Raw genomic sequence first — 16,152 nt, forward strand, 5'->3', positions numbered from 1 at the left:
CCATGACTTTTAAATACATCAAACCATTGATGCGTCCATGCACGAGAAAACTTGCTTTGTCATACACCACGTTTTCTTAGTTTGGACAAAGCTTTTGGATAGATTGTTGAATTGGCTTTTCGGGACATGTTCCATTGGTCAATGGAAAGACATCAAGGTACCGTAAAGTAAAAGCCTCCTCCTCACTATGCATATCCTAGTATATTGACTATTTACTACTTAAATATCGACCTCGCCCTTCCTCATCTCCAGTGGTCAGTAGCCACAACATCCAATGGCTTCCAAAACTAGCCTCCCCCTCTTCCTCATTGTCGCTCTGGCAGCATTGCTTGAGCTGAGTTACACCATTTATGCCACAGAACTGAGCAGAGCGGATTTCCCTCCAGGTTTCTCGTCTTCGGCACTTCATCTTCTGCCTATCAGGTCCACCGCAGACTCACCACACACACACACACACAGACACACACACACACACAGAGTCCTTGCATATTAATCAAATTATACCATACAGATCATTAGCCCTAGCTAGCTAAACGTCAAATCTGCTGTATTTTGCTTTACAGTATGAAGCTGCTGCGCGTTCAGGAGGAAGAGGACCCAGCATTTGGGACACATTCTCGCTCAAGAAAGGTGCGTGGATGGTTAAGCTACTGGCATATTACACAAGACGCGTACGCTCAAAAATGTGCTTGTGTCTGAAATCTTTCAGGGGACACCCTTGATAATGCGAACGGAAATATTGCCACAGATGAATATCATCGGTACAAGGTCCACTGCATCTGATCAACTTCTATATTCCTGGAAAAATGATGAGATAGTCTAGGACACTGGACATTTGGCGCAAAGCTTTCACGTCACGCATTTGCCCTTTCTTTAACGTCTTTTTATGCTAGCTCTGTGAGTTTTCTCTAGCTATTTCAGCGCAGAGTGGTCACCACTTTGCCGTCTGTTTCGTGCAGGAGGACATTTCGCTCATGACATATATCCACACAATCTTCACCAATTATTTAATTACATTTCATATTTAGTAGTTAATGGTTTTTCATGTTACGTTTACGAAACTTTTAAAGAAGGGTTCTTATAATTGAGAAGATTATATGGGAATCACATTTAATAAGGATTTAAAAAAATGGTTGTCTACATGTATTGTAACTAAAGCTCTCATTAATAGAAAAACAAATATGCCCCTCCTTCATTAATGTTTTAAAACTTAGTATCGACTGTTATAGCACTCACACTCTCACATCAAACGGTTTTTGAGCTTAGTTTGTTCATCTTGCTTCCAATTCTTTTCAATAATGATGCCTTCCCCCATGCCCCCTCCTTCTCCTTCTCTCTCTCTCTCTCTCTCTCTCTCTCTCTCTCTCTCTCTCTCTTTTATGGACACACGCATACATGCATGCGCACATATGTGAATGATCCCCCCCCCCCTCTGTCTCTTTCTTATGGACACACACACACACATACACACACACACACACACACACACACACACACATACACACATGCACAGATATGTGAATGATGCCCCCCCCCTCTCTCTCTCTTTGTGACACACATACACATGTACACATGCACACATATGTACGTGTGCACCCATAGATGCACCTATGCACACACACACACACACACACACACACACTCTTATATATATATATATATAAAGTCAAATCCCATATTTCTCTCTGGAAAACCTTGGAAGAGGTGAAAACCCAACACACACATGTACACACACACACACACACACACTTATTTTAGATAGCCCCCGCTACCCCCACACACTTCCCCTCGCATGTTATTTATACTATCTATAAAAACTAATCCTCATTATTGCCTGCATTTTGTTATGGTACCTAAACTAAACCCTTTTTGGCCCACTCTTGTGGAAGGGTGGGACTAGTTGGAGCTTTTGGAGCACAAGAAATGAAATTAAGCTATGTACTATTTGGAGATTCATTTGGTCCTTTTTGGCAAGCTAGGATTGGACTTTTGCCTGATGTTGATTTTTTTATCTTTCTTTTGTGCCACGATGTAGTTGAGAGCAGTTATTTAATTTGGGATCAACGTTTTCTTGGGTGTAGCCAATCATGAAACTATTTTTGGGGCCACAACGCTACGCGCTCCTATGTGATATTTTGAGTTTTGCGCAGACTTGCGCTCTCGCTGGAAATTTTCCCGATGTCATGATGTTAGAGTGTCATAATAATGACACACAACCTAGTTATTTTGAACATCACAATGCTCTACATGGTAGCTCTGCACTATATCGTGCATCTCTGCACTACATTGTGCACTGTTGGCCTGACCACCTATCATCATGCAACCTTTTGTTGCAGCTTTGCCACCTTTCACTGGGCAACATGCCCATGCAGATTATGAAAATTCAATATCATAGCAACACAAAGCATCCATCCATGCGCACACAGATGCGTTTCCTTAACTTTAAAAAAATCTACAAGCGCGTCTATTTGTGCATCTATGAGCACGTTTACAGACTTGGATCCAAAGGCACATGTATATATTAATAGATAGATGCGCATATAGACGCGCCTATAGACATGCTATTAGACGCTCTATTAAAATTTTAAAAAAATAGAAAGACGCGTTTATAGATGAGCTTATAGATGCTCTAGATACAGATTCTTTTTCTTTTTTAAAGTAGAAATTTGTGTGGTTAAACAGAATGATGTGTATGCTATGTGGTTACAGGGATCCCATTTCCATAGTGTGCAATTCAATTCTTACAGCCAACCGCATTTTAATTAGCACGGTTGGCATTTTAAATAGCATGATTCCAAGCACGTCTATAGACGATGATTATAATTCTGAATAAAACATTACTACTCCAAACGTTTAGTTCACAAGGCATTCATTGATAGAACATTGCACAAGGAAATTGGAAGCCAAAAAAATAAAAGGAGGAGTGTATATTAACTCATAGCCCAAAAAGTGCTTGTATGTACATATAGCACAAAGCCAAGCCATGTCTTGTGGCTTGAAGTACAAAAAATAAGAGTGTATATATAAGAGAGGCACGAAGCCAGAGGCCAATGGATTCAAGTACAAAAAAGAGTAGCTAGCACTACTTCTACGACTAATCTAAGTCATCCGCATCCTCTCTCCCTCCTTTGTCACCTTCTTCTTGCTTAGTATCCTCACCTTCTTCCTCTTGAATATCCACAGGGGCCTGTAAACGAGGGACAACATGTATCAATGCATGAAAAATCAAATCCCTATTAATTATAATATTGACATTATTTAAGTACTTTTAAATACCTGGCCGGGGGCGCTCCAGTAGCCTAGATATATTGCTCCTCGGTAACCAACCGCTCATCATAGAAGTGCCTCCATGTATGTCCTCTGCAATGTCCACAATAATAGGCTATCTCGACAGGAATAGGGTACCTGTCGACGATATCAAGCTGCAAGATGACACAATTTGCGGAGGGGTTAGTATAAAGAAACAACCTCCTAATAAACCACATAAACATAATATAATTTGAGATCGATTCTTACAAATTGGGCCTCCCATGATTCAACACTGCCTGCTCCAAAATGCACGTTTTTATATTGCTCCATTTGGATCCTTCGTGCCTCCACATGCTGCAAATTGGGGTCTGCCTTTGCTGCATTCATTTCTTTCTTCCACTCACACTTATGAGTGGTGTGGGGCTGGCCCCTTGGTGGTTAACCTCCCTCTCTCCTGGCAATCTCAGCTAGTGCATGCCTCTTAAGCAAATATCTTTTATTGGCAAGTATAATAACAATCTTTAACTTTGCCCATTTATCTATGAACTCAACATTGGGGGGATTGGGATACCTAGAGTGTACATCAGCAATGGTCTCATCAACCAACCTGCTTGGATGCTCTTGGTATGGAATAAAGCAATCACTGTAGTTGTTAGCAACTACAAAGCGCATGAAGGCCATGATGTCCTTCCCCCATGCACCCATCACGATTCCTCCTCTCTGAGTGATGTCATAGAAGATCATACCATCACCCTCTGGCATGTTTGCATCATCTGAATCATCCCTACCCCCACCATTACCCCCCCCAACACTGTGGCATGCATCCCCCAGAGCTCTCCCTGCTACTATGCCTACTGCCTTGTCGTGATGAGCTAGTATGCTGGACACTCGTATCTGGAGAAGGGAATATCGACTGCACAGGAGTACACTAGTGGCTCTGTGAGGCAGAAGGTCCTCCTGACCGTAGGGGGGGAGAAGGGGCTCCAAACCATTGCAGGGGAGAAGGGAGTGCTAATGATTAGGGAGACGGGACACTAGACCACAGGGGAGAAGGGACTCCTAATGATTGGGCAGAAGGGGCGCGGCTCTGTAGCTTGCTAGGTTGTCTCAAATCCACAGAAGTAATCTCATCTAGTGTGGGGTTGGGGTGGTTTGGAGTCCATACTACTAACTCCTAGGGGGTGTTTAGAGTACTCATCATGTATGTGTGTAACTCCTCAGGAGTGGGAGGGTGTCCCAAAATGTTATATAACTCCTGAAAGATGGCATCCCAAAGATCAGGCGAGGCTGAAGAGCTTCCTGGCCACATGATGAATTGCAAAAAAGAAGAGAAGAAGATCTCCATCACGCATGTCCTCTTTCCATCATGCATGCAATCATTGGGGCAAAAGAAAAAAAAAGAAAAGGTAAGAGAGAAAAAGATATTTTGAGAGTGAGCAAGCATTTACAGACTCCTACATTCTTTGAATTAGAGTGACAGAAGTCTATATCTACTTGGTCAATGTCAGGCTATTGAATCTTCACGGGGATGGAAAAGAGAGAAAAAAAGAGAGGAAAAGAGAGAAAAAGAGAGGAAAAAAGAGAGGAAAAGAGAGGGGAAAAGAGAGGGGAAAAGAGAGGAAAAGAGAGGGGAGAAGAGAGAGGAAAAGAGAGGAAAAGAGAGCGAAAAAGAGAGGGGGAAAGAGAGGAAAAGAGAGGGGAAAAGAGAGGAAAAGAGAGGAAAAAGAAGAGAAAAAAGAGAGAAAAAGAGAGGAGAAAAGAGAGAAAAAGAGAGGAAAAAAGAGAGGAAAAGAGAGGGGAAAAGAGAGGGGGAAAAAGAGGAAGAGAGGAGAAAAGAGGAGAAAAAAGAGAGAAAAAGAGAGGAAAAAAAGAGGAAAAAAGAGATAAGGAAAGAGAGGACAAAAAAGAGAGAAAAAAAGAGGAGAAAAGAGAGAAAGAGAGAGAAGGAAAGAGAGGAGAAAAGAGAGAAACAAAGACAAGGAAAGAGAGGCGAAAAGAGAATGCATGCCCTCTTTCTTTATCCCACCCTCATGCTTCAGTCCAATTTCCCTCATGCAATCATTTTTTTCCATCATTCATGCAATCCCTTATTTCCTCACGAATGCTTAAGGCATTGACAATTTGACTTAAACATGCATGCAAGGGAAAGGAGAAAGGAAAGAGAAGGAAAGAGAAGGGGAAGGGGAAGGGGAAAGGAGAAGGAGAAGGGGAAGGGAAGGAAGGGGAATGCAACAAAGGAAAACTATCGGAGCGCATCTATAGATGCATCTATCTACATGTCTATAGATGCGTCTATTAGTGCGTCTGCAGACACGGCTATCTGTTTTTTTCCAAAAATTAGATGCTCTATTAGATGCACTATTAGACGCATCTATAGACGGCTTCGAGAGACTTTTTCAAAAAAATGTGAAAAGGACATGCGCCCGACCCCAAAAAGAACAACACTAGTACCAAAAACATCCCTTCCCTGCATACAACAGAGGACAAGATAACTTCCAGAGAAGACCAACCACCAAGAGACTTACCTTGGATAGAGGTATGGAAGCTTCTTATCTTTCTTCAAAGCTGCTTCTCCTTCTTCTCTTCCTTGTCCACCCTCTTCTCTTGTATGCTTGGGGATGAGTGTGTAAGCCTAGAGATGAGTGTGGGTGCTTGGAGATGAGTATGGATGCCTAGAGCTATGTGTGTTAATAGGAAAGCGAGCCGTGCGACACTAAAAGTATCGTAAGGAAAGCAAGCGCACTAAAAGTAGGTTCAAAAATCTGTTCGCAGTTTGCAAGTCTAAAAGCGCATCTATCAACATATCCAAACTATGTTTTGAATGCGCCTATAGATGCGTTCCACAATACAAATGCGCTTTTGGATGCTATATAGAGTTTTGACATTTACAATTCATGCTAGAACACATTTTTTGGGTTGTTTATCTATAGGATGTCTTCATCTTCAACAAGTAGCTCCAGTGAGGATGAATCCCTCCGTATCCACCATCGTGAAATGTGATTGGAGCAAAAAATCAAATGTATGTGTGATCGATGTCAAGGAAACATGTATCGTGCACGTAGAGAAATAAGTATATGGAGTCCATGCTCATAGAAGAGGTTTATTGAAACTTAAAATGTCTCGAGAATTAGATAGTAACTAAAATATCTAAATGGTCAAAGTTAAGAGAATAAAGTAATATAATCTATTGTCATTTGGACCTAATGGTTCAATTTCAACCTAATGGTCAATATTTAGATGCTAGTAAGTTTTGAGTTTACTTTATTCGATCTAAGCCATCAAAAAAATATAGCAACAACAATTTGAGTTTACTTTATAAGAACATGAAGATGACAACAATTATTACTAAAATATAATGTTATGAACATCTGAAATTGTGTGAGGAATTGATATTTCCATCGACGGAGTGAAATTTGCGTCCAACAAAAGTGAACAAAGAAGCATTTCAAAATGTGTAAAATCGCACTTTCATCCAATGAAACTTTCAACGCCAAAATATCTCGCCGATGAAAAATAGATCATCCTAAAAATTATGCTGACAGGAAAATTTCCGTTCATAAAAAAATTTCCGTCGATGAAATTTCTTTCCATCACCGTCGACAAATTGAAATTTCATATGTTAATATTGACATATCCTTAAATTCAATCAGTGGATCAACACTTTATAAAAAGAAAGATTTTTTTAATGACAATGCATTCCTATAGGTTTACGGATAGCACATTACATACAACATGGAGTTTAGAAACATATATTGGTGCAAAGCTTATACTTGAGGGCAATGTTGTTACTTGTATGGAAGTAATTAATATAAAAATCTTTCAACAAAAGTGCTCAATGGAAAGTTAATTCAAAGATGTTTTTAAAAAATAAGAATAAAAGAAAAGTGGAATTTATCAATGTGTAGAAATGTGTAAATTACAAGCTGTAGAAATTCTTGTGTATGGTTTTAACATAAAAAAATTTGGATAATGAAGCACCAAAAAATTATTAATATTTGGAAGAAAAAAGTCCAAAGACTTTCCTAGTTGAATAGAATAGTTACTTCTCCTTTGTAATTTGTCATGTTTTCTAAATTTTAGGTTAGAACGCTTTCACTAATGGCAAAATATTGGACGTTTTTAAGTTTTAGAGTAAGATGTAAGTAATGTTTTTGCCATAAAAGTAGCTATTTTAAAAAAATGTTTGACATAAAATTGCGTATTTTGTCTCCATAGTTTGGGAAAAAGGTACTTTTTTTGTTTTTTTTCCAAAAAAAGAGTTGTGTTGTCGTTTGCATGATTTTGCTATCATTTTTTATGGCTCCCTGTTTATGGTGATTAAGAAAGGACATGTTATGTTATCCCTTCTAATTGCAAGGAAACATGAAGTCAAAAATCTTGATGTTTATCTAGAGCCTTTGATTGATGAGCTAGAAGTACTTTGGAGAGGTATCGAGGTGCATGACGCACTACAAGGCATAGGCCCTTTTTCGACGAAAATACCGACACTTTTTACATAATTTTTTTTTTAAACGAGCGCAAACGTCGTTATTAAAGTCATTAAAAGCGTCAAAAAAGAACGGTCGCTATAAACCATCGCTATATAGTGACGCTAACAAACTTCGCTATATAGCGACACTGATAATCGTCACTATATAGCGACACTGGTAAAAGTCGCTATATAGCGACAATTAACAGAACTTAAAAAAAGCATTAATGGGGCTAAACAGGGCCATAGCAAGCCCTGTTTTGCCCCACTAATGTTTTTTTTTTGGTAATTACAAAAAAAAGTTTTTTATTACAAAATTTTCCTTGCGAAAAGGGTGATACAAAATCGCTCAAATGAAATGATCAAGCAACAAAAGCATATACATGTCGAACATATACAACATTGTTTGTTACAAAATTACCCTTTCTAAAAGGGTGATACAAAATCGCTCAAACGAGCGGATATACAAAATGACATAAATGGTGAAGTATATGCAAACTGCTACTACTACTACTACTACTACTACTACTCATTCGAATCATCCTCGTCGTCCTCGTCCTCATCTTGTTGGCTTATTCCTTGGTCCTCGTGAGCTGCACCTTCTCCCTGACCCTTGTCACGTGCGTCTGATCCCTGGCCCTGGTGATCGCTCGCCTCCGGTGATGGGATGCTCGAGCTTTGACCCTAAGAGTGAACCATATAAATTGAAAATTAGATTGGAACTTAAAGAATAAAACAATTTAAAAAGTGAGATTACAAGTAGGAGTAGACTTATACCATGCGAGCAGCCACCTCAGCCCAATCGATCGTCACTCCCATTGCCTCTTGCTCAATAAACCACGGCTTTGTTCCTATGCAAAACGTGCATCGCGTCTTTGCATCTGTAGGAAGATGACCCATCGCAGCTTGATGTGGATCCAATTTACGAGAGTTAGAGTTAGATAAAGTGCATGTAATATGTAGTAAAAAAAATAGAACAATACATTAAATGAGAAGAAGTAGACTTACCACGGTTGCCTCGAACGCCAACCGTCTGCCTGTACCAAAGTGCGAAGTACCTACGGTGTCTAGCCGTCTCCTTGCAGCCCTCCTCTGACCCTCAAACATTTCGGGATGGTCCCTATTCTGCTTCTTGAAGAACTTTCAATTAGCTTGGTTTAGCCATTCCCTTTGCGATGGAAGTATGCAAGGTTGATCTATGATGCTTCAAGACCAAACCCATGCCCTGTCGCATATAATTCTCATTAAACTCCCAATTTGGTGGGTTAGGGTATTTTTGTTTTAATTCATCGATGACTGCTTGCTTGGTCATCTTGATACCGCCAATTGGTAGCAATGTCGCTCTTGAAGTGATGGCTCATCAACCGACTCATGGTGGCCATCACTGCTTTGCCCTTTCTATCTTCTATTATCTCTCTGGCAGTCGTGATTTGATAGGAGAGGTCCTCATCTGGGTAAGGAGGACTAATGGTAGTGGCAGAGTCAGAGCGAGTGGAAGCTGTGCGAGCGCAACCGGAGCGAGGAGTAGCAATGGGAGTAGGAGAGGGCAAGGGACCTGACTGAAACTGTGTCTCGGGACCAAGTGGAGACCTGTAGGGATGTGAGTGTGTTGACTCATCTACATCTCCCAAGTCAGCACAACATAAGCAGCCCCTCCTACTTTTTCTTCCCTTATGATAGGCATGCGTAGGTGATGACCCCTCGGTCGAAGGGCACGAGGGGACGGCTGGGCAGTAGGTCCACCCATCGGTGTAGGAGAGGGAATGGTTGAGGTCCTTTGAGATAGCAGAGAGAAGAATTTCGCTGCCTCCTCATCGATCATCTGCACTACAAACTCGTCGGGACTCCCAACAAAGCCATGTGCTGCTAGCAAAAGAGTTCCCCGAGGGGTAGTCGCAGTGCTAGGTCTGAGAGGAGTCGGACTAGGGGTAGTCATAGTGCTACATCCGAGAGGAGTCGGACGAGGGGTAGTCCCCTCAGGTGTCACCTGAGAGGAATCAAAGTCCTCTGGAGCATAGAGATCGTGATGTCTCCTCCTGCGAGGCTGTCCGTACTCATCGAACGTGCGACATGATCCCATGTCTAACATAGACACAAACACGAAAACAAAAAACAAAAAACAAACATAAGCATAGGCATAGGCATAGGCATAGGCAAATACATATGTTTATGATCGAAAGAGGAAAATGAGACATGCTCATGAGAGAAGGAAAAGAGGGAAAAGAGGGAGGAAAAGTGAAAAAGAGATTGAAAGAGGGAGACATATGCTCATGCTTATGCTTATGCATGAGCATAAGAGAAAGAGACATATGCTTATGCTTATGCTTATGCATGAGCATAAGAGCATGAGCATGAAAGAGGGGAAAGAGGGGGGAAAAGAGGGAGACATATGCTCAAGAGAGGAAAGAGGGGAAAGAGGGGGGAAAGAGGGCAAAAGAGGGAGACATATGCATAAGAGGGAGACTTATGCTTATGCATGAGCATATGTCTCCTTCTCTTATGCTCATGCATAAGCATAAGCATGAGCATATGTCTCCTTCTCTTATGCTTATGCTTATGCTTATTCATTAGAGGAGACATATGCATAAGCATAAGCATAAGCATAAGAGAATGACACATATGATCATGCTTATGTTTATGCATGAGCATGAAAGAGGGAAAAGAGGGGGGAAAAGAGGAGAAGAGAGAAGAAGAGGGAAAGGAAAGAGAGATTGGAAGAGGGGAAAGAGGGGGAAAAGGAGAGAAGAAGAGGGAAAGGAAAGAGGGAAAAAGAGACATATGCTCATGCTTATGCATGAGCATATGTCTCCTTCTCTTATGCTCATGCATAAGCATAAGCATGAGCATATGTCTCCTTCTCTTATGCTTATGCATAAGAGGAGACATATGCATAAGCATAAGCATAAGTAGAAGAGGATGAGACATATGCTCATGCTTATGCTTATGCATGAGCCTAAGAGCATGAGCATGAAAGAGGGAAAAGAGGGGGGAAAAGAGGGGAAGAGAGAAGAAGAGGGAAAGGAAACAGAGATTGGAAGAGGGGAAAGAGGGGGGGAAAGAGAGAAGAAGAGGGAAAGGAAAGAGGGAAAAAGAGACATATGCCCATGCTTATGCACTCGGGGGGGTCACTATGTATAAACCCTCTATACCACATGCGTTCAAGGCCTATTTCTAAAATCCCCTATCTGTACATTTTTCATTAATAAAATGTACCCCTTTTCTATACGAATCTGTAAAGTTTTCCCAAAACTATTTTAAATAGTCCCTTATGTATATTTATTTCTGTAAATTTTAGAAATAAAAAATGTCCTTCTGTTAAACTCACATGATAGGGTTACATATCATGAGTGACCCCCCCGAGCTTATGCATGAGCATATGTCTCCTTCTGCTTATGCATAAGAGGAGACATATGCATAAGCATAAGCATATGCATAAGAGAATGAGACATATGCTCATGCTTATGCTTATGCATGAGCATCAGAGCATGAGCATGAAAGAGGGAAAAGAGGGGGGGAAAGAGGGGAAGAGAGAAGAAGAGGGAATTTAGGAAAGAGAGATTGGAAGAGGGGAAAGAGGGGGGGAAAGAGAGAAGAAGAGGGAAAAAGAGACATATGCTCATGTTTATGCATGAGCATATGTCTCCTTCTCTTATGCTCATGCATATTAAGCATAAGCATGAGCATATGTCTCCTTCTCTTATGCTTATGCTTATGCTTATGCATAAGAGGAGACCTATGCATAAGCATAAGCATACGCATAAGAGAATGAGACATATGCTCATGCTTATGCTTATGCATGAGCATAAGAGCATGAGCATGAAAGAGGGAAAAGAGGGGAAGAGAGAAGAAGAGGGAAAGGAAAGAGAGATTGGAAGAGGGGAAAGCGTGGCTATATAGAGACACTGTTAATCGTCGCTATATAGCGACACTGGTAAACGTCGCTATATAGCGACGATTAACAGAACTAAAAAAAAGGGTTAGTGGGGCTAAACAGGGCTTGCTATGGCCCTGTTTAGCCCCACTAACCCTTTTTTTTTTTGGTAATTACATTACAAAGTTTTTTTATAACAAAATTTCCCTTGTGAAAAGGGTGATACAAAATCGCTCTTGTGAAATGATAAGCAACAAAAGCATATACATGTCGGACATATGTAACAAAATTACCCTTTCGAAAGGGCAATACAAAATTGCTCAAACGAGCGGATATACAAAATAACATACAGGGCGAAGAAAATGCTACTACCACTACTACTCATCTGAATCCAAATCGTCCTCATCTTGTTGGCCTATTCCTTGTCACATGTGTTTGATCCTTGGCCCTGTTGATCACTTGCCTCTGATGATGGGACGCTTAAGCTTTGATCCTAAGAGTGAACCATATAAATCGAAAATTAGATTGGAACTTAAATTAAAAAGTGAGATTACAAGTAGGAGTAAACTTATACCGTGTGAGCAGCCACCTCAGCCCAATCGACCGTCGCTCCCATTGCCTCTTGCTCAATGAATTATAGCTTTGTTCCTATCTGAAATGCACATCGCGTCTCTGCATCTGTAGGAAGACGACCCATCGCAGCTTGCTATGGATCCAATTTACAAGAGTTAGAGTTAGCTAAAGTGCATGTAATATGTAGTAAAACAAATAGAACAATACATTAAATGAGAAGAAGTAGACTTACCACAGTTGCCTCGAACGCATACCGTCCGCCTGCACCAAAGTGCAAAGTACCTACGACGTCCATCCGTCTCTTCGCAGCCCTCCTCTGACCCTCGAACAATTTGAGATGGTCCCTATTTTACTTCTTGAAGTACTTCCAATCAGCTTTGTCTGCCCAGCTGGGTTTAGCCAAACCCTTTGTGATGGAAGTACGCAAGGTTGATCTACAATGCTTCAAGACCAAACCCATGCGCTCTCACATATAATCCTGATTAAACTCCACATTTGGCGGGTTAGGGTATCTTTGTTTTAACTCATCGATGACCGCCTGCTTCTTTTGGCCATCTTGATACCGCCAATCGGTAGCAATGCCGCTCTTGAAGTGATAACTCATCAACCTCCTCATGGTGGCCATCACTGCTTTGCCCTTTCTATCTTCTATTATCTCTCTGGCAGTTGTGTTTTGATAGGAGAGATCCCCTGATGAGTAAGGAGGACTGACGGTAGCAGAGTCAGAAGGAGTGGAAGCTGCATGAGCGCTTTCGGAGCGACGAGTAGCAGTGGGAGTAGGAGAGGGAAAGGGACCTAACTGGTATTGTGTCTCTAGACCAAGTGGAGACCTATAGGAATGTGAGTGTGCTGACTCATCTACATCTCTTGAGTCAACACAACATGAGCCGCCCTTCCTACTCTTCCTTCCCTTATGAGAGGCATGTGCAGGTGATGACCCCACGGTCAAAGGGGCACGAGGGGACTTTTGGGCAGTACGTCCACCCATCAGTGTAGGGGAGGGAATTGCTGAGGTCCTCTGAGATAGCAGAGAGAAGAATCTCGCTGCCTCCTCATCACTCATCTGCGCTACAAGCTCGTCGGGACTCCCGACAAAGCTTTGCATGGCTAGCAAAGGAGTTCCTCGAGGGGTAGTTGCAGTGCTACATGGAAGAGGAGTCGGACCAGGGGTAGTCGTAGTGCTAGGTCCAAGAGGAGTCGGACCAGGGGTAGTCCTACACCAAAAGTTACAATAAGCCTCTCACTGGAAGGCAAATCTATTTTCTCTCTCTATCCTAAATTCAACCCATTCTTAGCTCATCTCACCCTCATTGATGTAGTTAAAATTACAGAAGAGAAGTAAGGATTGATGAATTTTCTCCTACATAACACTTTGTTGATTCCGAATGGTTTGCACTTCCTGGGGTGGAAATCTTCCATAATGAGCCACACGCAAAGATATCTCACTTTGAAATTCTGTCAGCTCTCTCCTCTATGACTACAATTTATCTATTTCACTAGTAGCCATACTTATTTTTCTTTTCTCCTCCTTCTCTAATCCCTTCTGACAAGCAAAGTCATCCTTCTTGTACTGGGTTAACGGAGCTGGATTTTGCTTTCTCTCCTCTCTCTTTCCCTGGTTCTCGGCAATCCATAGTTTGGTGTTGCCAATGGCTTCCTCGACGGAATCAATTACTTCAAAAAGATCCATGGAAATGAGAGGAGGAAGGTAACGAGAGTGAGGAAGGTAACTAGAGGAGGTAAGGCAAGATGGAAGGAGTATGCTTAAGGAGAGGAGGTAAGGCTGCGGGGAAGATGGAAGGAGTAAGCTTGAGGAGAGGAGTAAGGTAAGAAGAGCAAAGTGGAAGAAGTGTTTGCTACAGGCGAGATATAGAAGATGAATGACTACTAAGGGGTTTATAGAACTGCAAACTCATAATGTGAGATGAAAGGAGTAAGCTTGAGGAGAGGAGTAAGGTAAGAAGAGCAAAGTGGAAGAAGTGTTTGCTACGAGTGAGATATAGAAGATGAACAACTACTAAGGGATTTATAGAACTGCAGACTCATAATCTGAGATAAAAGATTTAGAATAAAGAATTGGTAGAGGCTAAGATGACTAGATTATCTGAAGTAATAGATGCAAGACCGTAATGCGAGACATGTAAGACAATGAGTACATTGAAATCTATAAAATAAAATGATGCAATGCAAGACCGTAATGCAAGACATGTGAGACATGTAAGACAGTGAGTACATTGAAATCTATAAAATAAAATGATGGAACACAAGAATGGTATAATTATTAGAATCTCATCATGAGATATTTTTTTAATATAATAAGTTAGACTTGCTGATGCAAGACCGTAATGCGAGACATGTGAGATGATAGATTTTGAGTACATTGAAATCTATAAAATAAAGTGATGGAACACAAGAATGATATAATTATTACATTCTCGTCATAAGATATTTATTGTATATTATTAGTTAGACTTCAAAAAAAGTAAAACCGATTTAATAAATTTAGAGAGGTGAGTTGTCCATTGAGTGAAGTAAAAAATAAAAGACCGTAAATGTGAGAGACACATGAGATGATAGATTTTAAATCGGTTTAAATCTATGAAATAAAGTGATTGAAGACAATAATAATATAATTAGACTCCCTTCTTTCATCCATCCTAGTCCTTCTACAAGCATATTCTTCGTTTATCACCTTTAATTTATCATCTCTCCACCCACTATGGATGTCCTTGGCATCGTCGGAGACGTGGAGTTTGGAATCGACAATCTCAAACAATGGATTGCTGACTAAGGAGCAAGGAGAGATGCAAGAATTCGACAAGGCTCTCCACTGATTAGGAGATAGTAGAGAGCAAAAGACTTTTACAATGTATTATAAAAGCACGACAAGATCTCTTGGACTTCTTAAGCAACCTACGTTATCAAAGCACTTGATATGGCCGATTTGATCGGGATGCTGAAAGAACAATAAAGGCCTCCCAAAGAGATTATAAAGAAACAATTTGTGACTGCTTGAATTTCTTCCTTCATTGTAATTATTTTGAGAATACGGAAGTGGAGTCCATGAAGATTGGATTGTTGAGAAGATAAGAGATACTAATGATGAGATCTTCTAGTGTGATATCGGCCTCTGTGGCCTATCCATCATGACTGCTTGAATTTCTTCCCTCATTATAATTATGTTGAGGATATGGATGTGGAGTCTATGGAAGATTGGATTGTTGAGAAGATAAGAGATACTAATGATGAGATCTTCTAGTGTGATCTCAGCCTCTCTGGCTTATAATAGTTTTGTATTCTCTGCAACAAGCCTGGTAGGGTTAAGCAGATCATATTAGAATTGCTAATACAATTTATTTTTTTAGAATTGCTAATACAATAATAATACAAATTGAATAAACATCATAAGTAAATATCCTAATGTATTGTAACATTTAACATAAGTTAAAGAAACACTATCATTAGTCAACACGAGGTCAACACAAACAAGATAAAAATATTCAAGGACTCGTGTTTCTTTCTGCATGCTTTACAATTGAATAGAGTCAGATGAGTCCTCTTGAGGCTATGATGCTCTAAGTGTACATGGAGTCTCTACTTCTTGTGTGGATGGTGTACATTGAGTTTCTACTTCTGGTGCAATCGGGATAGACTCAATCTCTTCCTCCTTTGCAAGATGTGATGTTGTAAATGCACATTGAGCCTCTACTTCTTGTGTAGGAAGGATTCATTGAGTCTTTTATTCAAGTGGAGACTGTAATGCTTCTGCTTGAGGCTGTGATGTAGAAGGAGACTGAATTGTCTCTTGTTTTTCTTTGGCTCCCTCAGGTTCTTCATTGTGTCCATCATGTTGTTTCCCAATGGTAGCAATTAGTAGTGAACAATCTCCTACATGCAACATGCAACATGCAACTTCTATATGCAAGTTCTAAATGTAGCTCGAGCTTTGTATATGCTTCTATTGAGACATGTTCAAAAATTTCATTGAGGA

The 16,152-nt window shown here is 40.7% G+C and overlaps 1 long non-coding RNA gene across 1 annotated transcript; it reads left to right on the forward strand.

Moving 5' to 3' along the window:
- Positions 1-274: 274 nt before the first annotated feature.
- Positions 275-978, forward strand: LOC147892210 (uncharacterized). The gene is made up of 4 exons (XR_015542477.1): positions 275-423; positions 564-630; positions 710-768; positions 960-978. It is a non-coding gene; the product is annotated as an uncharacterized LOC147892210 (long non-coding RNA).
- The last annotated feature ends 15,174 nt before the right edge of the window (positions 979-16,152 follow it).

This window comes from Dipteris shenzhenensis, chromosome 17 (genome assembly GCF_047967505.1).
Source record: "Dipteris shenzhenensis isolate YYH24624 ecotype China chromosome 17, Dip_SZ_1.0, whole genome shotgun sequence".
NCBI lineage: Eukaryota > Viridiplantae > Streptophyta > Polypodiopsida > Gleicheniales > Dipteridaceae > Dipteris > Dipteris shenzhenensis.